Genomic DNA, 24,540 nt, shown 5'->3' with positions numbered 1-24,540 from the left:
TTGCAGCTGAGAGCTGAAAGGAGAGAAGCTCGAAAATAATTTTATGGTTGGGGGTCACCACAGGAGGAACTGTACTAAAGAGTCGCGGCATTAGGAAGGTTGAGAACCACTGAATTAGCGTCTCGCTGAGTAAGTGAAAGCAAGTTCCAGAGTGGGACAGCGCTTCATTGTGAAAAGAAGGGAAGAAGCCTTCACAAGCTGATACAGAAAAATCTCCAAGGTATCGTGTTAAACGAAAAAAGAAAAATTAAGAGTGGCTCCGTTGGTTGGAGCATTTGCTCAGACACCAAAAGGTCTCAGGTTCGATTCCCAGGCAGGGCACAGACCCAGGTTGCAGGTTTGATCCCCAGCCAGGGCATGTGTGGGAGGCAACCGATGGATGTTTCTCTCTTTCTCTCCCTCTCCCTTCCTCTCTCTTTAAAATCAATGAAAGCATGTCCTCAGTTGAGGATTTTAAAAAAATAATAATAATTAAGGTGCAGAAAAGGTATAATATGCTACTATTGGTATTTGGAAAAGGGTGCTAGAGACCGAGGGACTCACACTAAAACACTTACAAAAATACAAAATGTTATCGGAAGAAAACACACACAGCTTGTAATGGGGATTGCCTTTGGGGCCAGGGGACCAGGAGACTGGTTTTGAAGGGATGAGGATATGTTCTCTGTTTACTGTGTGTACTGTTGGAATTCTATTTTTCCATGTTCAGCTATTTCAGTTTCATTTTAAAAATAAAGTTATTTTTCATACCCTGGCTTCTTCTCTCCTCTCAGCTCTCAGCTGCAATGCCACCTCTTCCAGGAAGCCCCCCTGGACTACCCTCTCTATGTCCATCTCTCCTATATTTTTTCCCTTGTTGCTTGCCAAAACAGCTTCACTTTTAACCACTCTAAATATTTGGGGTTCCAAGAGCTCTCTTCACCTCATCAGAGAGACTGCCGTGTGCCCCCCCAGGTGAAATCATATCCTCACCACTGTCCCTCTCTAATCCTCCATCCTGCCTCTTTTTTCTTTTTCAATGCATCCATCAGCACCTGACGTGTTGCATCTATTTTTTATTTGTTTGCCGGTGACTTACCCTCATGAAGAGCAGGAATCTTGCCCGTTTCGTCTGAAGCTCCACCCCCTGGGGCCGGAACCATGCGTGGCACGCTGCGGGTGTCCAATAAATATTTGTTGAATGGATGGATGGTTTCTCTGCAAAGAGAAAACAAATAAATAAAAAGACACTTAAAGGCTAGAAAATACACTATCCCAGGCTGTGAGTTTAAGGCGGGGTCTGAGATCGAGTTCCACCCCTGTCCAGGCTGTGTGGGCATCGGCTTGCTGAGCGAAGGGCCTGGGGACACCTCAGAGCACCAAGTGATGGAAAGAAAATCGGGGACAAGAGGGAGCAAGCTCTACAGGAGACGCCGGGAGTGCGGCCCTGGGGGAGACAGCCACAGCGAGCAGACAGGAGTCTTCAGCAAACCCCTAGGCGGGAGTGCCTTCCCTAGAAGGTCAGGGCTGGAGAGAGCAGGGAAATGGGGAGAATGAGAGGGAGGCCTTGGCCTTGCCCTCACCTGGGGGAGCTGAGCCCCAGCTGCCGATGGATGAGACACACAGGGTGTGGGAGGCACGGCCAAGGGCACGAGCGCGGGTGCTCACACAGCCCCGGGGGCCTGGCGAAGGGCGGGCGGGCCATGACTCAGCAAGTCCTGGGAGCCAGTGAGTTCAGTGCAGGGGCTTGGGCAGCGGGCAGACAGTGGGGCCACCAGGGACCCCCGCACCCACTGCCCCTTCAGGAGGAGAAGTTCTGGGTGGCAGGAGGGCCAAGCTCCCCGCAGACTTCAGACAACAGTGTTCTGGGCCCTGGTGCGTTGGTGGCAGCCGGGATCCTTCCGGGGCCTCAGGAAACCGAGTTTCCTAAATTGTACTCTCAGGCTCAGCGTGCCCTCGGGCCGCCTGCTGAAAAGTTTACACTAAGAAACCCTCCCTAATTGGTTCGTTTGAAGGGTGCCCTCTGCACACCATCAAGGCAGCCCTGTTCATTAGCAGCCGCTCACATCAAACCCGGGCGGGAAACGTCCATCACCCCGGGATTCACATGCGGACACAGGCCTCCCCGGGCCCAGCGCTGCCCACGCGGCTCCGTCCTGGGCAAGAAGAGTGTAGCCCGTCCGCTTCTCGCCCAGGCTTCCTCCACCTCCACGCGCTGCCAGGTGGCAATCCTTTGCCGGGGGCTGCCCTATGCATCATGGGAGGTTCCCCAGCTGCCCAGGCTCTACCCGCTGGATGCCAGCCCCACCTCTCTAGCTGTGACAACCAAACCCATCCTCAGACCATGCCAATGTCCCTGTAGTGCAGTGGACAACCGCTCTTCTCATTTCCTAGCCATCTGAACAGCTGACCTGGGGAAGGAAAAGCCAACTCGGAAGAGACATTTCCAGAAGGTCTCCTACATGCCAGGCACGTGGGACGGTCACAAATCAGGGGTGCACGTGGCCCCAGGCATGTCTCTTGAATGACTGGGGACCAGCCCCTTGTCAGTTTCAAGGCTCCCCTTAGTTCCTTGTCAGTTTCAAGGCTCAGCTATCCCACAGAGGGACCGGCAGGACTAGGTCTGGTGGTGTCAGAGGAGGAAGCCCCTCAGAGGAGGAGGCCTCGGAGAGCCTTGTTCTCGGCTCCTCCCGGGAATGGGTGTCTCGGCCTTGCAGGGAGCCGAGTGGGTGTTCGGCGGTGGATCACGGAAGGTAATTACAGAGATCTCCAAGGGGCTGCGGGAGGCCCGGGCCCAGCCGAGCTTTCGCAACACCGGGCAGCCGCGCAGCCACCGAGGGTGACGCGCTCGTGAATCATTGGCACCGAGCGCCCCCGGCTCCCAGCCTGTGCCAGGAAAAACAAAAGCCGACAAGAACAGCACGGTAGCGTGTATCACACCCTCCAGCGAAGGGCAGCCACCGTTCCCCCCACGGTGGTCTCTGAGGCTGACTGGGGGGCATCGCGGGGTGTTGCTGAGACTGGCGGATGGGTTGTGGGGTGGGCAGGCAGGTGGGTAGGGGAGCCCCTGCAGAGGGGGTGGAGGAAGGCTGGAGGACTGAGATAGAGGGGCAGGGAAGCGCAGGTGTACGTCCTTTCAATGCACCGACGGCCACCCAAGTGGCAGGGACATGCCCCCGAGAAGTTGGCACCGACAAAGGCCAGGGGCCCCGGAGACTTCAGTAGTGATGTCTCCAGGCTGTGGGTAGCAGGCTCTCTCCTGGCCGCCAAGGACTGCCCGTGTGCAAGGGGGCAGGAGAATCGGGGAACAGCCAACACCGTTCCCAGGTGCTGGAGGTGATAGAAACGTAGCAAGCGGAGAACCAAGAAGCACATGTCCCAAAACGCGGCGCAGAGATGGTCTGGGCTGACTTGGGGACACAGTTTCCCCAACACTGACTCCCCGGGGAGAGAGGCGAATCTTCCGATGAGGACCAAGAGGACCTGTTGGCTTGGTGCTGGGAGAGCTTTCACACAGCTTCAACGTGGGGTCCTCTCTCCTTTTGCTAAGACAGAGCATATCCCTTGGCTCGAGCAACAAGGATATCGGGCCAGAATTTAAAGGTACTGGCTTTTATTTTTCCTTCTAAAGTCAAATTTATCAAGGCAACATTTACATACAGTAAAACACGCTATTTTTTAGTGTCTCCTTCTATGAGTTTTGACCAGCGCGTACAGTTATATAACCACCAGAGCCATTAAGATATAGAACATTTGCCCGGCCGGCGTGGCTCTGTGGTTGACTGTCAACCTATGAACCAGGAGGTCACGGTTCAATTCCTGGTCGGGGCACAGGCCCGGGTTGCGGGCTCCATCCCCAGTGTGGGGCGTGCAGGAGGCAGCGATCCATGATTCTCTCTCATCACTGATATTTCTATCTCTCTCTACCTCTCCCTTCCTCTCTAAAAGCAATAAAAATATATATTTTTGAAAATATATAGAACATGTCCATCACTTAAAAAGCCACTTGATGCCTCTTGAGGTCAACTGGGTTACTAGCTCCTTGGAAGTGGAAAGCTACCTGTTAACATCACACCTTCCCAGACCCACTAGTTCTATGCACAGAGTCGAATGTTAGCTGACGGTGACGTGTTGGGTGGGGGTGGGAAATGGTTTACTACATGGAGAGAAAGAACTGAAAGATGGAGGGGGAAGTAGGATATATCAAAGGCAAATTCTGTGTTTGGGGGAAGGACGTTGCCAGAGAGGAGGAAGGAAAGGGAGTCTGGGACTCTGGGGGGTCGGATTGTGCTGTATGGTATCTATAGTGAGTGATGTTTCAGTGAGGATTCTGGGCTGAAAGAAACCCACAAACTCAATGCAAGCTCGTGTATGTAAAAAAGCGAAGGTATTTGTCCACCTTAATGGGACGTCTTCAGGAGTGGCTGGATCCAGCAGCCAGGTGATGTCACCAGGCCTCAGCCTTGCCTTTCTCCCTCTCAGCCCTGTTTCCCTCGGTCTTAACCACTTCCTCACAGTGGAGAGCTGGCCTTCAACACCCCAAGTTGGCATGTTCTCCTCCAGTCACCCCCCTGGAAAGAATGCATCTCTTTCCTGGTTATGCCCACAAGGGTCCTGGGACTGAATCTCTTTGAACTACTCTTGAACTGTATGGTTAACGCACTTACTGTGGCCAAGGGGTTAAACAGCCTGATTTCCCAGACCTGGGTCACATGTCCACCTTCCCACCAATCACTGGGGCTGGACCAGGGCTGCCCCTGAACCAATCCCTATGGACAGTGACCTTGACCACTCCGGTTGGCTGGTCCTAGGGCGCCTGCTGACCTGGAAGTGCTGAGTCATCCCCCTTTGTCCCAGGTGGACTGAGTGTGAGAGAGGGAAGGGCAGGTGTCTCCGGAAGGAAGCGTAGAAACCAGCAGCCATTGCTCACACCACGGGCAGTCGGGGAAAGAAGATTCCAGAACAGGCACTGACGTGCTGAGGACAGCGTTTTTGGAAATCTCACTGGACAGTCAACCTGGTGTCTCCCTGCCCTCCCCAGATCACGTGACCCAGGCCTCCCCCAGCCAACGCCAGCTCCGGCCACTCCCCTGGCCCAGGCCAAGCAGGCCCCACACTGCTTCCCTCCCCACCCCCCCCTGCGGGAGGTCTGAGAGCTGGCACTGCCCTGGCCGCCCCAGGGCCCCGGCACCCACTGGGGCCAGGAGCCCTGCTCTGGAGGCTGACCAGCGGGCTCCCCCCACCTCCCCGCCGCTCCCTCCAGCCCCACAGCCGCTCCAGCTCGGCCTAATCTGGGGAACAGGTGGGAGGCTGGGCCCCGACTCTCGGCTTTCACAGCCAGGAGCACAGCAAGGGGAAAGTCATTACATGGGTTTAACGGGGTTTAAAGGCGTTAAACAGTCCTGTGGGCCAAATTAAGGGGCCTCCGCTTACAAGCCGAGTCATGAAGAGATCTGAGGCGTGGAGCCCCACGTTGGGGTAACCCAGTCGCAGTGAGAAAAACGTGAGTCCCGAGGAGTTACCCACTGGAACAGCGGTTCTCAACCTGTGGGTCGGGACCCCTCTGGCGGTCGAACGGCCCTTTCCCAGGGGTCGCCTAAGACCATCCTGCATATCAGATATTTACATGACGATTCATCACAGTAGCAACATGACAGTGATGAAGTAGCAACGAAAATAATGTTATGGTTGGGTCCCAACATGAGGAACTGTATTTAAAGGGCCAGAAGGTTGAGAACCACTGCTCTAGAAGGAAATCCCAGGTGCTGGACGCTGGGGGCTGGCCGGGGCTGGGGATGGAGAATGCCAAGAGCAGGGCTAACCTTCCTTCGGAAGCCGCACGCAGTACCGGGCACGGTCTGCCCAGAGGCAGCGCGACAGATAAACGAAGGTATCGGAAGGTCTGCCTCAGGCTGGGCACTGCCCGGCTGTTAAACAGGACGGGACGTGTCTGTACAAACTGACACGGGAGGGTATCCACGCACTCGGGCTAGGTGAGAAGCGAAAATAAACGCCACGCGGAACTGTGTGTACAGTAAGCCGTCGTGTTTACACGCACCCGCCAGTTAGGGCGAACCATCTGGCACTTGCATTTTTGTAAGTCAAAATATTTATATGTCGGTCCTACCTCTGTCTACATCACTTCCATGCTGGTGTAGACGGAGAGTATCTCTGGCCGTGTACGCAAGACACTGATCAGCACAGTTTATACCAGCAATTTTCAACCTTTTCATCTCATAGCACACATGAATGAACTACTAGAATTCTCCGCCATGCCAAAAGTATGTATTTCATTTTTTTGGCCAATCTGACAAAGAAACATAGGTATAATTTTGATCCATTCACGCCAGACGGCTATTGTCGTGTTGGCTGTTGCCTTTTTTTTTTTTTTTTTTTTTTTGACAATCTAAAGGAAAAGAGGTCTGTGCCTCTGGGTAAATGGTCAGGTACTGCATGTTGTAAACACGCTTGCGGCACCCCAGTGTGCCTGCCACGGTGCCCCAACTGAAAATCGCTGCTCTAGACACCCGGTGACACTGGGGTGTCAGGAGTGGGAGACAGAGTTACTTTCCAGTGCATAATCTTTTGTGTCACTAGAACCTTTTAAGTCCTCTGCCTATCTTATATTTGGGGGGGAAATATTTTCCAAAATCTATTGGGTGCTCTCAGTATGCAAAGTGTGTATTTGTGCATCATCACCCCACTCAGTCCTCGCAACACTCAGGGGAGGTCAGCACCATCGACAGTCCCATTGTACAGATGAGGAGACTGAGGAAGAGAGGGTGAGCGGGTGATCAACTCGGACCAGAACCTCCAGGGTTCCGCCCCAGGGCCCCTCCTAAAACAGCCTCTGTGAGCCCAGCAATCAAATCAGCAAAGGGCTCCTCTCTTGCTTTGCCTGGGGGAGGAGGACGAGGCTCAGGGCCAAGATACGGGCTCAGGAGTCAGCCTCCATCATCCGTAAAAGAGGAATAGTAACCACGAGAAGACGAACCCCAGAGTCAAACCCTGATCTGCTGCTTCCAGAAACCAGGACCTTCCCAATCCTCCTTGCTCCTTCCTCGGGAGGTAGCGGCTGGAGTACCTCCCGGTGGTGGCTGGTTTCCCTCTGGGCTCTAAAGGAGCTTACGAGAGCGTTTCCAACAGTTTGCAGCTGCGAGGCAGGTCAGAGGGACCAGGGAAGTGTCTGCTCCTTTTTTTTTTTTAAATCCTCACCTGAGGCTGTTTTCCCATTGATTCTTAGGGAGAGCAGAAGAAAGAAGGAAAGACGGAAACATGGACGCGAGAGGAACACATGGATTGGCTGGCTGCCTCCTGCACGAGCCCCGACCAGGGCCCAGGCCCGGGAGGTATCTGCAACCGAGGTTACGTGCCTTTAACTAGAATCGAACCCAGGACCCTTCGGTCTGCAGGCCGACACTCTATCCACTGAGCCATACCAGCTAGGGCTGAAGTGTCTGCTCTTAACCCAAGGACCCACCTCCATTGCTCCTGGAGCCCAGAGGAGGGCAGGAGACAACAGCGGTGACCTTGAACTCTGACAAACCTACCCACTCCCTCTCCCCAAGGTCGTTGGCCGGAGCAGGTGTCCCTGTGCTGGTCTGCTGGACAACACTTTCTAGAAAGAGAGTCTATGACGTCACCCAAGGGGCAGAATAAACAAGTACTCAGGGCACAAAGCTAGGCACTACGTTCCCCCCTCCCCCCTCCCCTCCCACATCAACTAAGGCTTTGCTGTTTGATGTCTTTCATGAAAGTTGCCATCCTGCGGAAAATGAGAATTTTGACGGACACGTTGCATACATATGGCAGAGGACCCAGGGTCTCCGTGTCCGTTAGGGCCCTCTCAGCTGCTATAACAAAGAAACCCCCAACATGTGTGACAGTCCCAGCGCCATAGAACATGGTTTCTCACCAGGGAAGGCTGATGCAGGTGCTCGGGTCAGGGCGCGGCCCTGCTCCAGGCGGTGGCTCGGGGACCCAGGCTTCTTCCGCGGGGTGCGCGGCCGTATTGAACAGGCGGCTCCCCCGTCACGGTCACCATCGCGCTGCAGGGGGGAAGCGTGGAGGACGCGTGTGGGCGGCGTTTCTGGGCCGGGCTGAAGGCCGGGCGTATCTGCTCAAGGTCCATTGGCTACAGCTCAGTCACATGGCGCCGCAAATTTCCAGCAAGACTGGGAGCTGCAGCCTGGGAGGGGGTCGCAGGCTTGGCAAACGGCTGGCCGGCCTCTGAACTAACCTCCAAAGGTCTTCATCGGACCCTGGAGGAGAAGCTGGTTCATTCCCAACGCTCGGCCAGATACAGGGCAGAGAAGGGGCCGTGTCCGCCCCCCCCCGCCCCCCCCCCCCCCCCCCGTTAGGAAGCTGAAAAGAGGGAATCTTCGGTAAAGGATGAGTGATTAAAAACGTCTTTAAATGTAATGTGTTGTCTTAAGGAGAGGATAAACTCTTGAAACATAAACTTAGGTGAGAGGGAAGGGATTTCTTTCCTTCCAAATCCTTTCATTTCCTAAGTAGTTGCTTGGCACCTACTGCAAGCCAGGCTTTCAGTTAGCCACCAGGGATGGGAGGGACGGCTGTGACGGGGCCCCAGTTTCCGGAGGGAGACAGACAGACATCAGTCAGGAACGGCATAGAGCCCTCGCTGGTGTGGCTCAGAGGATAGAGCGTCGGCCTGTGGACTGAAGGGTCCCGGGTTCGATTCCAGTCAAGGGCACATGCCCCGGTTGCATGCTTGATCCCCAGTGGGGGGGCGTACAGAAGGCAGCCGATCAATGATTCTCTCTCATCACTGATGTTTCTATCTCTCTCTCCTGCTCCCTTCCTCTCTGAAATCAATAACAACATATATATATATATATATATATATATATATATATTTTTTTTTTTTTAAAGGAACGGCATAGAAGCATGGTCCCGGGCTGGCTCGGTGTGGGTTCCTCCAGGAGCCACTCTAGGGACCAGGGTTCGAGGGAAGGTGGTGTCAGGAAGGTGAGCCCAGGAAACACCACCAGGGCGGGGAGGAGGACAGTAAGGTGTGCCTCTTCTGGTCAGTTACCCCGGGGGCAGCTGGAGCGCACCAACTGGGGAGCTCTGGGGAGCTCTGGGGAGCCCGCAGAACACATGCTCCCACCGGAGGGGTCAGGGAGCTGGAGCACTTACACACAATCGTCCCCAACCTTGGCAGATGCTAATTTCCCGGCACTCCAGGCCTGGTGTGCCAGCAAGCACAGCGCACCCCACAGCCAATAAAACGGGGGGCAGAGGCTGGCAGGCGGAGCTGCGCCTCCAGCTGACACGGACACGCTGAGGGCCACGGGCTCTGGCGTCCCCGCTGCCTCGCCCAGGTGCCTCGCATGAGAGACAGGGAGGCAGGGAAATGAGGATCAGGTGGTCGGGCAGAGCTGCAAGGGGTGCGGGCTGTGAGGCCAGAGTTCCCGGCTTGAAATCCTGGTTCTTGCCCATGGTCACCAGGTCCCCAGCTCTCCGCCTCCATGTCCTCATCTTTAAAAGGGTCTGATAGCCCTGACCGGTTTGGCTCAGTGGATAGAGCATTGGCCTGCAGACTGAAGGGTCCCAGGTTCGATTCCGGTCAAGGGCATGTACCTTGGTTGCGGGCACATCCCCAATAAGGGGCAGCAGGAGGCAGCTGATCGATGTTTCTTTCTCATCGATGTTTCTTTCTCATCGATGTTTCTGACTCTCTATCCCTCTCCCTTCCTTTCTGTAAAAAATCAATAAAATATATTTTTTAAAAAATAAATAAAATAAAAGGGTCCAGTAATGCCTTGGCTGTACACCTGCCAGGAACACAAAATAATATTGAGCACAAACCATAACTGAAAAGCAAAATGAGCCCGGCCAGTGTGGCTCAGTGGTTGAGCATCGACCCATGAACCAGGAGGTCACTGGTTTGATTCCTGGGTTACAGGCTCCAGCCCCGGTGGGGGTAGTGCAGGAGGCAGCCGGTCCATGATGCTCTCTCATCATTGATGTTTCTCCCTCCCTCTCTTAAATCAATAAAAAAAAAATTTTAAAGAAAAGTAAAATTAAATAAACAAACAGGATAAATGAGAGCCGCTGCCTCCTGGGAGGCCTGGGAAGATTAAATGGGACAATTCTTGCAGCGGTTCTCAACCTTCTGGCCCTTTAAATACAGTTCCTCATGTTGTGACCCAACCATAACATTATTTTCGTTGCTACTTCATCACTGTCATGTTGCTACTGTGATGAATCATCATGTAAACATCTGATGTGCAGGATGGTCTTAGGCGACCCCTGTGAAAGGGCCGTTCGACCGCCAAAGGGGTCGTGACCCACAGGTTGAGGACCGCTGCTTTATAGGGTTGGGGGGGGCGGCATTGGGTTCTCCTCGCTTTCTCTCTCTCCCTCAGAAGCAGGTGGCTTCCTCTCTCAGCCCGTCGCCACGTGGTCACAAGTCACGTGGCACGGTGGGCCTCTCCTCTGGAAACCAAACTTCCCATGCCCCGGGGGCTGGCAGGCTCCCGGCCGCGCCGCCCTCTGCGCGCAGTTGATCCCGCCGGACACCGGATAGCCCGCTTGGACGTGATGGCATCCACTTCCCTGCCTGTCGGATTCCAGGGCCCGGCCAGTTCTGAGCACCCGGCCTGGGGAGAACAATGCCCCCTCTGTTCCCCACAGCCATTCATGTCGACTTCGGTTTCACTAACATAACACCGGGGAGAGGGTATTTTCTTAACACCACCCGGCCCTGCAGAAAAGGTGCCGGACGGTGGCTGCTCCGTCCCCGGCTGATAAGGACGCGGGGATGTATCGGGGAACCGCGGCTCCTGCAGGGCCGGGGTGACCCCGGGATTAGGGTCGCTCTTATCTCCCAAGACATCTCGGAGTGTCTGGGATTCCATTTCCCCACAGAGGCCCCAGGGCTGCGGTGATGGGATGTGCTTGGGGGCGAAGGGGACCGTTCCTGCTCAGGGCTGGAGTGGATTAGGGCTGATCACTCGGCCTAAAGCGGGGACATCTGAGAATGTTGAAGAAAGAAAGGCAGGGGATTCCGCAAACCCAAACAAACATGGACTTCAAGGCGGGCTCAGGCACGACACGTTTTAAAAGGCCCGCCTGGGTGAAGCGGGGTCCCGGGGCGAGGGGGCCCCCCGAGCCAGAAACCCCTCCAAAATCTCGGGCCTGCCCGCCGAGAACGGCTCTCGGCCCAACCTCCGAGCAGCTTCATCCATCACCTCGCGGCAGCTTTATGCCAAAAGGTGCTATTAAAAAAAAAAATTAAATTAAAAATGGACTTGTCCAAAGGAGCCTTAAAAAAAAAAGTCCCAAACCCACCACTTTCTTTATTAAAGTTCACAGAAAATAAATATCAAATTTCTTTCAGCCTGAATGTTTCCCTCCAACTATAATCACCGAAACTGGAGATGGAGAAAAGAAAAAGGTGGGGGTGGGGGGGGGGACCCTCTCGGGTAACGTTTTCTATAATTCTCGCAGAAACACTTGGTGGCTGGGGTCTTTGCGAATCCACGTTCCCATCTGCCCCCGAGAAATCCAACAGAACCCCGCCGACGGGTTGCTGAGAGCAGGGCCAAGTCCAGAAACGCCTAAAAATGGTGCTGAGAAACCACCACCAAACCAAACCAAACACGAAAACAAGCTCCCATATTGTCAGCCCCGTCACGTGGTGGAGCGGAACTTCCTCCCCAATTCACTCTCCAAAAACCTCAGTGGCGATTTCATCAGAAACAGATCTCACACCCTCGCACTGCTCCCGGGGCCGCTCTGGGTCCCGGCTCTCTGGCTCCCTTCACACGCGTCTGTTTGGGGTGCTTGGCGAGAAATCATAATAGATCGGGTTCGATTCCTGCTCCTGGAGGAGAAAAAAAAAAAAAAAGTCGTGCCCTCCCCTTGCTTTCTTAGGGTAACTAGAGGCGACACAAGTCACAGAGCACCCTGTCTCCCTGAAAGGGCCCCAAACCTTGGGCGGAAGCTCCGTGGAGGTGGCCTGGCCACTGGGGCGTTGTGGGGGGGTTACCGGCTGCCACCGAAGTTTGGCTCCGTGTGACTTTGGAAGAGACTCAAGGAGACTGCACATGTCCCCAAAGCCGAAAGGAACCATGTCAGTCCCCCTCCCCTCCCCTCCCCTCCCCTCCCCGCCTTCACCCCGTGGACCTTGGCAGGGCTGCCTGCTTTTCTCACTAACCCTAACGAAGCCACTTAAAAAGAAAGTGAGGGGGCCGCGCGGGGCAGTCTTCGTAGATCGCCATCAGACCCCGGCCACAAATGGTTCCAATTTGCCGCAGTGATTACATCTGTGTGCGCTGGTGGGTTTTCATGCAGGTTTGCCCTTTGGAGTTGTGCTGCACGCCTGGCTAAGAAGCGAACCAGGGAGGCCCCGGCCGGCGCGGAGGCGGGAGAAGGTGACGACACAAACCCCAAGCAGGGCTTAAGTGGATGGAGGACAATCGAGACCCCGAATCCTCTCTGTGGATCTGAGTGCAGAGGGATTAGAGCCGCCTGGGTGCCAGGCGGGGCCGCCCCGAGCCCCCACCGCAGCCTGGGATCAAAGCAGCAGCCGCCAGTTTGTCAATACGCTAAGCGGCGTGTTTACACAAAAGTGTCAGCGCGTGCTTCTCGCCACAAAGAGGTTCTACGCTGGGAGATTAATGACTTCCAAAACAGATCTCGGGTAAACCCTGGCCTGCAGGGCCTCGCCTCCTGGGGGGTGTCTGCTGGGCCCCAGGATGAGACGTGTGGCCAGAGGCAGAGAGTGGGGGCCCGGCCCTGAGACGGTGATGGAGGCCCATGTCCACACCAGCGCTTCATCTGAGCACAGGTCTCTGATTGGCATTCACCTCCTGGGGGATACACAGCCTGGATGCCACATGGCCCAGAGCCCACGTGTGGCATCTGGAGGTGAGAGACGGTATATTCCCCAGAGCCCTCCCCCGCCGCCACCCCCCACCCCAACCCCGTGGAAATCAAAGCCTTGATATCCAAGTTGGGCTCTACCAGCAGGTAGTGAGCTGCCCATCATTCTTTTGTCCTAAAAGTGCCGATGGCCCAGCCAGGGGTGGGTGCTGCCTGGAGACTTCACGGTGTGGCAAATGCACTGGGCCCTCGGGGGCGGCCCCCAGGACTCCCGGGGCTCCTGGCACTCAGAAGGCGTGGAGAATGTTTTTTGAAGAAAAGATGGGGTAGGTGCAAAAGAAGTCTTTCCCCAAACCCTCGCTGGGCCCCCATAGCTGTGCTCTTCCGGTCACGGGTGCCAGTGTGGACATTTGCTGTGAGTCCTCCCTCGCTGGGGAAGCCTGAGTCTCACTCAAAAACCTACAGGGTCCAAGGAAGAAAGATGGAGGGAGGAAAGGACGTGTTCTTCTGAGTCCCACTCTGGGGTCTCAAAGTTCACTCGCCCATCCATCCATCCATCTATCCTCTGAATGACTGAGGACCCACTCGGAGCCAGGCACTGTTCCAGGCACAGGAGACCCCGGGTGGAACAAAACCGATGAGGTCCACGCCTTCAGGAAGCTCGAGGTGGGGCAGGGGTAACCTAATCACCAAGCACAGAAGCCAGAGATGAGAGATGACGTGGCTGTGCTGTGACTTTCCACCTGCCCTGCCCCACCATCCTTGTCCTTCCCTGCCCTGTCCTGTGCTCCGTGTCTTCAACATGGCAGAAGGGGCTGGGGAGCACTGACCCCACTCATGAGAGCTCCACCCTCGTGACCGGTGCACCCCCCAAAGGCCCACCTCCTAATACCATCACACTGGGAGCAGGGATTTCAACATATGCATTGGGGGGGACAACATAGCAGTCATCTATATTTTAAAAAACCATTGCTGCCCTGGCCGGTTTGGCTCAGCGGATAGAGCATCGGCCTGCAGACTGAAGGGTCCCGGGTTCAATTCTGGTCAAGGGCACATGCCCGGGTTGCAGGCTCGATCCTCAGTGGGAGGTGTGCAGGAGGCAGCCGATCCATGATTCTCTCTTGTCATTGATGTTTCTAAATCCTCTCTCCCTCACCCTTCCTCTTTGAAATCCATAAAAATATATTTAAATAATAATAATAAAATAAAAAACAATTGCTAAAGGTATATATAGATATTCACTTAAATATAGACCTGTTGTATTTACTCCCTACCCCTCCCTCCTAGTGTTTGGAACACACGCTGGCGGACCCTTTGACATGACCCAAAAGCAGCGATTTTCAATCCATTTCATCTCATGGCACACGTGGACTAATTCCTAAAACTCTGCGGCACACCAAAAACTATTTTTTTGCCAATCTGACAAAAAAAAAAAAAAAGAAATAGGGATTTTGATTCATTCACACTGGACGGCTATTGCTCTGTTGGCTGTTGTCTTTTTTTTTTTTTTTTTTTTTTTTTGGATAAGCGAAGGGAAAAGAGGTCGTTCCCCAGACTGGATGGTCAGGCACTGCATGATTTAAAAATGCTCACGGCACACCCGTTGAAAATCGCTGCCCTAAAGACCATCCCCTGGCCCCAGGACCCACCCTGACGGTGCTGCCCCCCTCCCCTCCCACCTGCAAGCTGCCCCCACGGTTCTGTAGACCTGCGTTCAGGGCACCCATATACCGAGCCTTAACAGAACTTTCTGGAAGCATCTACATCTACCAGCACTCGTTGCCTCAGCCGCCCCCCCCCCCCCCCATGGCAACAGCTGTACCCACACCTTGGGATCAAACCGGTCAGTTCCTTTCCAGCTTATCTATTGCAACTTGCCCTCAGGCCTGGGGAGGAGCCAGCCGTGGGAAGGACAAAATGTAAACTTGCGAAATGAACTGTCAGCCCCCCGGGGCCTGGGTGCTGGGCTGCATTCAATCTTCTGCATTCATTCATTCATTCATTCAGCATTTCCACCCATCGAGAATATGCTGGGCTGTGGGGACCCAGAGATGAACTGGCCAGACAAGGACTGAGGCTTTGGGAAGCTCTAGTTGGGGCGGGAAAGAGAAAGAGGAGAGTGAAGAGGCAAACCAGTTTGCTGAGCCCACGGTTATGGGCAGGAGGAAGGACTCGCAGGGAACAGCGGGCTCCCTCCATTCCAGCATGGGTTAGAGACCCAGGGAAGGCTCCTAGAGTCAGAAAGGCCCCCTCCCCAAGGTTCCCAAAGACTGGATCACCACCCAGTGATTGGAGGCTACTTGCAGACCATTGTTCCTAAGACGGCCAGGGGCAGCCAGGGCACTGCCACTGCAGACAGTGCTGTGAACGTGCCGATGACAAGGCCACGAATGGAGACACAGGTTGTCCAACAAGAAACATGGGCCGGTTGGCCTCGCTGGTGTCCGGGAAGCCGGTTCAAGGTTGCCCCACACCTAATCTCCCCTTTCCATCAGCTCCACGGTTGCCAAACGGAGGAGGTGTTATCGCTCTCATCTGCTGGCACCGCACCTCAGCCAGGACTGAGCAAATCAGTGTGCGGCGCGCGGCCCAGTGCCCGGGGGGCTCCCTCCTGGGTACAGGGTGCCCAGTGGCGGGGTGTAGCCCTAAAGACTCGCCGGGGCGGCGATCGGGAGGACAGATAGGAGGGTTGGTTCTCGTAGTCACAGTCTGTTCAGAAACTCCCCGGCGGTCACGGCTTTGGGGAAGGGTTTGGGGAAGATTCCCACCCACCCACCCACCGGGGTTGGGGCAGTGCCTCGGGTCATCGCTGGGCAGGACTTGGAAAACGGCACAGCGCTTGCTGGTCTAAAATCCTGTAAGGCGGAAGGCTGGGCCCAGATAAGAGACAGGCGTCAGAGTCAGGCCTCAGCCAACACAGGGGCCTCCACCCCGGCCTCTGCTCGACCCTCACGGCCTCCGCAATCCAGTTCCCGAGCAGGTGAAATTTCAAAGGCCCTCAATGGGATCGAGAGGTGCAGGCAGGTGGGTTTCGTAAAGCTCTCGGCTTTTCCAGCCAAGGCCCCGAGGAGAGGAGGAAAAATGATATTGACTCAGCCACGGGAGTTAAAAGTAAATACTGTCAGTGTAAATAATTAGGCTTTTAAAGCAAGCACTTCACGCCGGCTCCCGGGCGCCCGCGGACGCTGGGAAAGAGGACGCAGGATAAGCAGACATGGCTGAGGGCACCCTTGCCTTTTCCAGAGCGGCTGGGGGTCCTGGCCTGCCCTTGTTGGGTGCCTTGTCCATCTGGGCATGTGCCTGAGTTTTTAAAAAAATATATAGATTGTCATTCATTTCAGAGAGGAAGGGAGAGGGAGGGAGAGACAGAAACACCCATGCTGAGAGAGAATGGTTGATCGGCTGCCTCCTGCACGCCCCCTCCTGGGGGTCGAGTTCACAACCCAGGGAATGTGCCCCGACCAGGAATGGAACCGAGACCTCCTGGTTCATAAGTCGATGCTCAACCACTGAGCCACACAGGCCGAGCTATTTCTCTGATTTGTGCAGGCTTTACCACTCTCTCCCGAACGTGGAGAAGGGCTGGTCTTTAAGAGATTAAATAGCAAACACTCCAGACCCAGGGGTAGGTGGCATGTGGGTCCACAGGGCTGGGACTGCATTTACCTCCGTTGCCCCTGAGGTCCAGGCAACACAGCCGGGCCCAGGGCAGGCGTTTCAGGAGGGTTGGAATGAAATCAAGTAAACACATGGCCAACAGGCACCGCAGGCCTACCTGTCCCTCACCCCACACGCCCTGGGCACCTCCAAGGGGCCCAGCCCTGGTCATTCCTTACCTCATCGCATTCTCCTGGCGACGCAGCAAAGTACGAACTATTTTTTAAAATTTGTATTAAATTAAAAGAGAGAGAAACATCGACGATGAGAGAGACTCATAGATCGGCTGCCTCCTGCACGCCCCACACTGGGGATCGAGCCTGCAACCCACGCATGTGCCCTGATCGGGCATCAAACCGTGACCTCCTGGTTCATAGGTTGAGGCTCAACCCCTGAGCCACGCCGGCCGGGCAGTGGGAAGGATTATTCCCATTTTATGAATGAGGACTCCGGCCACCCACTGGTTAGGAGCAGCAGCAGGAGCGGAACCCGGAGCCACCTGCTCAGAAGGCCACCTGCTCAACCACGTGCAGCTGGGGTAGGGGGCGGAAGGGGGTGCTTTTCCAGAGGAGGCCTCAGAGTCCCAGCTTCACGGCCACAGGCCCAGCTACCCAGCCTGTCGGACAGGTCCCTGTGGGTCCAGGCCCAGAGGCCAGGCCCGTCCTGCCCCATTTGACCTGTTCCTTCCAGGAGAAGGTGAAACCAGTTCTCCAACGTCACTCTAACCAGGGCTGGAGCAAGGCTGGGCCGGGGAGGAGACTGGGACGTGCCCCAGGGCTTCCCAAAGGCCGCCAGCTCTCCCAGGAGGTGCCCGGAGGCGACCGTGAGCCACGGGCCACGCTGTGACTTCCAGCTAAAGCCACACAACAGGCTGGACCCACGCTGGTGCTGAGGGTCGGTCACACTCTCCCGTTCGGCTCTGCTGTGGATCCAGAGCCTGGCAGCCTGGCCTTCAGCATTCTCCCCGCAGACGCGAGGGAGAGCCCTCGGGAGCAGCACGGCCGGCCGCCTGGTGCGGAACAGAGGACAGGGAGTGACATGGCCCCTTGTGCTGGCTTCGCACCCTACGGGGCGGAAGGAACTTGCTGGGTTCTGTCTGCGGGGTCTCCGTGGCTAATGGGCCTCGGGATGCTGGACTTTGCTCTCCTCCTACCTCCCTACCCACCACACTCACACCAAATCCCCGTGGGTGCTGGGGGCGGGGGACAGCTGGGTGTGAACATATGTGGAGCTGACACCCCGGGGGCAGGGTGTGTTGGGGGTCGGGAGTCCGGCTGGCCTCTTCCCCCACCCCCACCCCCACGGGAACGTTGTCTCAGCTCCCCCACAGACGGGGTGTACCCCAGCCCCTGTGGGCAGATCCACACCAAGTGGGTGCCCACACACTGGGGATTTGCCGACAGAGCCAGGGGGGCACGCGAATGGGCGTGTCCTACTCCCGTCTGTATTATTTGTGATTTATGAGTGGGACTTGGGGGAGGAAAATTCAGCCTCACTCCTATTTGACCTGTGATCTGAGAGGTGGCCTGTTTCGGGGTCAGACGACCCGGGTTTGAATCAGCGTGACCTTGGGCAGGCGGCGCCATCCACTTGTGCCTCGGTTTCCCCATCTGTTAAATGGGTGCAAATAACACAGTGGAGAACCACCCTCAGGGGGTTGATATTGACAAAGCGAAAGCGCTGCCCACTGTGCCTGGCCCGCCCGAAGTGTCCTCTGCGCTCTGAGTGATACTTGCTGTTACTGTATCGCAGACATTACTGTTCACAACAATGCCACACTGACTGGCGTTTAAAACGCGGTTTGAATGTGTGTGTGTGTGTGTGTGTGTGTGAGAGAGAGAGAGATATGTGATGTGCAGGGAGTGGGGGACACGGGACACCTGGGAAGGTGGGGTGCAAATACTTGTAGCTTGGGAAACACTGAACTCCTGGCTGGCTCTATCACTCTGTCGTCCTGCGGACTCCCCCGGGGGCTGGCCTGCTGTGCCCACCATCCCAGCCTGCTCCTCCCGTGCTGCCCTGGTAACCAGCTGTGCCCCCGGGCCCTGTACTGCGTGCAGGGAGGCACCGGGGGTGGGGAAGAGGGTGCCATTGTTTCCCAACCAGCTCCCCAGCTTGTCTCCCTGGCCTCCTACCAGAAACCTAGAGGGAGCTGGTTGGTGGGCGGGGCCTGACTCACCTGACCTCCGATGGCAAGAGATTTGTGGAAACGCCAGCCCGTCCCACTCTGCCCACACCTCTGGCCGAGAGAGCAGTCTCAAGTGTCCAGGTGCCGTGGGATACCAGGCCAAGGGCCTCGCACACCTTGCAAAGAGTCATGGGAAGTCCACGCCCACACCCCTGCCAGTCCGCCCTGCCCTGCCCTGCCCTGCCCTGCTGGGCCTGGGCGACGTGCCTCCCATGTCCTGGCACAACCTCGGAGAGCTGGCCCCGCGGCGCCACCACACTCCCCTGAGATACAGAGACCCTCGGATGAAACTTCGAAAGGACCCCGCTTTGCGTGTCAGGACCAAGTGCCCTTGGAGGGGAGCCACGATGAACTTGCCTTATCTCGACGTGCGCCTGACAACCAGCTGGGTCCTGGCGAAGTTCCACCGCAGGCAGAGAAATCCAGCCACCCTCCAGCTCCTAAGCTCCCCACCCCCCAAATCCTCGTGGGGGGGCAACCTCCTCATGACCCCAGCCCTGCCATCCGATGAGCATGGCCCTGGCCTTCTCACCCGCCCCTGAGTGAGACCCTGCACCCTCAGCTCCCTCACACGTGGGTGAGACGGGAAATGGCATGCTCTGCGCCTTTTAGCCACAATGAAACGTAATTGTAGACAGTCACGTTTCTAAATATGACAGGAGCCTTGGAGAACGATATGGGACCACCGTTTCATAACCATGGGGCGGGGAAGGCCGGAAGCTCATCACGAAATCTAGAATCCACGCGGGAAAGGTGGACAGGGTGACGGCCACAGCTGCGTGGAGACGGACGGCGACGCCCAAGGTATTTCCCAAAGGGCAACCAGGAGGACAGCGGTTCTCAAACCTCAGCCACCTTCTCAAGGTCGGCCTTGCCACGCATCCCTGCTTTGTGACTTACCTATTTTCCCTTTAATCTCTTCTTCGCATGCAAGAACGCGCACCCACGTTAAGGATCCATTCCCACGGGTCTTAGCAAATGCATATACCCGTGTAACCACCTGTACCATCAGACATGGACCTCTTCCATCTGCCTCCACAAGTGCTTTGGGCCCTTCCCCGCTCCCCCCGCCCCCTTATCCCATCCCAGGGCTCCAGCACCCTGCTCACCATCCCTACCATTTGCCTTTTCTAAGGAAGTCACACACATGGAGCCATCAAGCACGCAGTCTTGCGTCTCTGACTTCTCTCGCTTAACGCAATGCTTCTTGTGCCTCGATATTCTGTTCCTTTTTGTTACTGAGGAAGCTCTTCGCTGTATGCCAATGCCACCATGGCTTCCTCTATGCGCCCGCCGACGGACGTTCGGGTTGTCTCCGATGCTGGGGCTACGGTGATTAAGGCCACGATGAGCTTTTGCATATACTAAACGCGGACATAGGTGTTCACTTCTCTTGGGGGAAACACCTAGGAATGGACTTGCCGGGTCACGTGGCCCGTGTGTGTTTCAAACGGATGTTTCCCCTGAATTCGTTTTCAAAGACAACTTGATGAGTCACTACCGTAACCGAAAGGCAGGACCGTTTGCCATAAATCAAAGCTCCCCATCATCGGGAGGAACCTCAAGATTTAAATAGACACCATGGTGTTGGCTTTTGTATGCAAATGCTGCGCGCAGACAACCTTATGCAAAGCAATGCTGGCACATGCCTGAGAGATAACCGCCGCCGCCTGCCAGGGGCTTGGAGCTTTGGGTTAGTCCCCGAGAACTCTCTCTGCTGAAGGGGAGATCGGCAGGTGTTACCACGGCTGTGAAGGCCGGGCTGGCTCTGAGGGGCGGGCGGACTGTAATGCTATGTTACTGAATGCCGGGCAGGTGTGCCAGCTGCACTCACTGAGCGTGCTTCAGAGGTTGGCAGGCACAGGCGGCCAGTGGTCGTGCTCACGTCTGCAGTCAGGGAGAAGCTCTCCTGCTACATAGATCTATGCATTTAATTAAAAAAAAAAAATGTATAAAGCGCATATGATGGGCCGGTTTTCCCGTTGTGTGTGCTTTACAACTATTAGCAATTTAATCATAGGTAGGGTAGAACCACTTCTTATGAGAGGAGGTGAGGCTGAAAGCACGCTTGGTTGATCCTGATGAGACTATCAGGGTCAATGTGTGTTTCAAACGGATGTTTCACTTAAATTGAATCATCCCTTTACATTTTTTAAAATATTTTTTATTATTTTTTAAAATATATTTTTATTAATTTCAGAGAGGAAGGGAGAGGGAGAGAGAGATAGAAACGTCAATGCTGAGAGAGAGTCATTGATCAGCTCCCTCCCCCACTGGGGCTCGAGCCTGCAACCTGGGCAAGTGCCCCGACCGGGAATTGAACTGTGACCTCCTGGTTCATAGGTTGACGCTCAACCACTGAGCCGTGGCAGCCGGGCGAGAAAAAGGTTTTTGACCCGGCTTAGTAACATTCTGAGGAACATGCATGTGAGCTAGTGGAGCCCCTACTCACGTCAGACGACCTGGTCGAAGATGAGCCTGGTCACGAAGCTAGCGGGGCCCCTGTCAGCCTCGTGTGTGCCAAGCTTCATGCTGTAGCAGCCACAGCCGCCGCCGCAGCCCCAGCACTGCCCACAGTCGGGGGATCTGAGGTCAGATCCTGCACACAGGCCCTGCCACTTAGCAGATTACAAACTCAGGCCAGCTCGCAGTCTCTCAGTGCCTCAGTTTCCTCGCCTGTGAAATGGGAATAAAAATAGCCCCTGCTCCTCGGCTCCGATTGTTCATTGGAAGAAGGGCACGAGCTAACGAATGAAAGGCATTGGGCATGGTGCCTGGCAAGTAGCCCTCCATGAACGTCAGGTGTTGTTATAACAATAACGTGAAATGCTAGCAGTCAGGGTGCTCTGTGGTTAGGGAGGCTAGGGCCAGACTGTCAATAAATGGCTATTGCCCCGCGGCCACTCTGTGCCTGGCACTGTTTTAGGCTCTGGATCTCTGCTGGTGGGAAAGGAAACACAGACCCAGCCCTACCCCTTATGAAGCCTGAACTCAGTAGGAGACAGGAAATAAGCATAAAAACAATAGATACCTGAGATAATTTGGGGTTCAAATTAGAGCTATGAAGATGATGAACTAGAATAATCTGTTACAAAGAAATTGGGTATTTTGGGGGTTGGTCAGCCTTCTGAGGGTCTATGAAGTTGAGACCGAAATGACAATGCAGAGTTGGAGGAGGCCTTGAAAAGATAAGGAGGGAGAGGGGATGATGGTGATCATTCTAAGATGAAAGGCTAGCATGTGCAAAGGCCCTGGGGTTGCTGAATTTGAGGACAGACTAGGCCAGAGGTAAGAGTCAGGTGAAAACTTGATGATTTGGGGCCTGGAAAGCCATTCAAGAAATTAGTATTTTGTTCTGATTGGAACAGAAATGTTTTCCTTAAAATGCATTAAGCCCAGGAAAGATGTGATTGGATCTGAGTTTCAGAAAGATCACTCTGTCTGCTGTGCAGAGGGCGGACCACAAGGGACAAGAGCAGAAGCAGGGAGCCCGATTTGGAGGCTGTGGTAGGAATCTAGTCAGCAAACGTTGGTGGTGTGGTCTTAGCTGGTCGGTAGGTTTTTGACCCAAGCAACTAGTGAGCAGCATTGCCACTGCCAAAGAAGGATCATGATGGGAGAGGAGCAGGTCCATTTGGGGCATTTTAAGTTTTTAAGTTTGAGGTTGTAGTTAGACAATTGTAGCATAAATGTGTGTCTGTGTGTGGGGGGGGGGGGGAGGGGTGGTAGAGGGGGGTTAGTGTCTAGAGTCCAGGGGAGAGATCTGGGCTTGAAATGAACATTTCAGGTCAAACTGTAATGTATTCTAAAGCTATGGTAGCAGATGACATGAGAGAGAGAGAGAGAGAGAGAGAGAGAGAGAGAGAGAGAGAGAAAGAGAGAGAGAGAGCAGTTAGAGAAGACGGGGCAAGCGCTTCAGCACTTAGTGGTCCGGTAGAGAAACACACTTGAGATGTTCTGCAGCCCGCCTTCTCCTCTTGGAGGTTCTCAATGCACAAACGGTCATTAAATGCCCTGATAAGTCCTGCAGTGAGTAAAGAAGCCTGTTTGACTTGGGATGTCTCATACTGTGTCCAATCATGGGAACCTCTTTACACGTAAAGCCGATCAGCATGGCATGGGGTGCCAAGCAGATCAACAGCTCAGGTTGGGGTCTTCAAGGATGAGCAGACGTTTACCCCTGGGAAAACATCGAGGACAGGGGTGTACAGGTTTTAGCCTTCGTGGGCCGTAGGGTCTCTGTTGCCATGACTCAGCTCTGAGACTCTAGCCTGAGAGCAGCCACAGATTGTATGTAAATGAACGAGCAGGACGGTGTTCCAGTAAAACTGCATTTCCCAAACCAGGCGGCGGGCCAGACGAGGCCCACGGGCCATAGTTTGCTGATGTCACCCCTGTTCTCAGATACACAGGTCTAAAGAGGGCAAAGGGCAGAGGGAGGTGTGATCCAAGGAGAGGAGAGGAGAGGAGAGGAGAGGAGAGGAGAGGAGAGGACAGGGCAGGAGGAAGGAGCAGCCAGTGTCTGGGGGAAGATGAGGGCCCAGGAGGTGGTCCCTTCCCTCATGCGTAGGTCCTCACCGCCACCCAGGACAGAGGGAGGAAGGTCCCAGGGTCCTGCCGTGCAGATGCAGCAGCACAGGCTGGGAGGTGAAGCACCCACATCACCTGAACCTGAGTCCCACCGCAGGATTCTCTACCCCCCGGACGATGACCCGGGCCCGTGCAAGGGTGGAGAAGCTGGTCCCGCACCCCCGCGCTCGGAGCTTCATCCAGGGGCCACCTCCACCCCCTGTCCATCACCCAGGCTGGGAATGGGATTAAGTGGCTGTCCCCGTCCATCCCCGGCTGCCAGCCTGTGCCTCCCCCGCCCCCTCCCCGGCTCCATGAGACGAAAGGGGGAAGGGCCTCCTCACACAGCAGATCCGTGGATTAACAAATGCCAGGGCCTCCGGTGCCCACGACAGCACAAAGAGATCCAAGGAAACGCCGGTGTTTATTTATCTGGCGTTTTCTTTCAGATCTCGCAATGTGACAATAACACGTGTCACTGTCAGTCCCGGCCCTGCCGGCAACACCTTGAAAACTACGCGGAGATTCGGAAAATAAACAGCCGCCGCTCTGATGCCGGCGATAAAATGCCAGCGTCAGGGGAGCCTCCTGGGATCCATAATCTGGAATCGTCGGGGGATAAGGATTGTCTGTCTTTTTGATAAAGGATGTCAGCTCCCCTTCTGGGTTTGAAGCGGAGAGAGAGACGCTTCTGATTATGAGCCTGGCTGTGTACCACGGCGCCTGTTGAAAGAGCTCGTGTGTGCGGGGAACGTGTTTCCCTGGCCCATCAATGTCCTTAAAATTTCCTTATCAGAAGGAGATGCAGCCAAATCAGAGTTTCAGAAAGGACGCAACGCGAGCGCCTTGTTTTGCTGGGAGCACTTGGCTTCCTCCAGGCTGACGTGCCCTGATTGCTATTCAGCTCAACACGCTTTCGGTGACTATTCAGCTCAACACGCTTTCGGTGACGGCTCCGGCATCAGAGTTGTTATTTTTTTTTTTTAAGGGCTTAGGACTAATTAGCCTCATGAAAGATTGTTTTGTTGTTTGTGGTCTGTGGTTATTATAGAGCTTGTTTTGCATTGAAAAATGCTGCCATGGCTCTTTTCTTTCTCCGTTGAAATTCAACAGGGCGGGGGTGGGGGTGGGGGGGAGGAATAGCCCAATTAGGATCCATCAGTGGATTGCCTCACACATCATAAGCCCCAATAAATAAATAAATATTTATTGAACGAATGAGTGAATGAATATTAAACAGCCTCACGTCCCGGGACAGACTAAGGGTCCAAAATATGAATTTAAATAACCAT

General features: G+C 55.0%; 1 protein-coding gene across 2 annotated transcripts in view; it reads right to left on the bottom strand.

Moving 5' to 3' along the window:
* Positions 1 to 858: 858 nt before the first annotated feature.
* The window catches only part of FTO (FTO alpha-ketoglutarate dependent dioxygenase), a 442,045-nt gene continuing 418,363 nt past the window's right edge, over positions 859 to 24,540 (bottom strand). For both annotated transcript variants that reach the window (XM_081108555.1, XM_081108556.1), the window contains one exon: positions 859 to 1,197. The gene's annotated coding sequence lies outside the window, so the exon portion shown is untranslated. The remainder of the gene's footprint in view (positions 1,198 to 24,540) is intronic.

Source organism: Myotis nattereri (assembly GCF_964212035.1).
Source record: "Myotis nattereri genome assembly, chromosome: 15".
Classification (NCBI taxonomy): Eukaryota; Metazoa; Chordata; class Mammalia; order Chiroptera; family Vespertilionidae; genus Myotis; species Myotis nattereri.
This window is presented reverse-complemented; position numbering and strand designations above follow the sequence as displayed.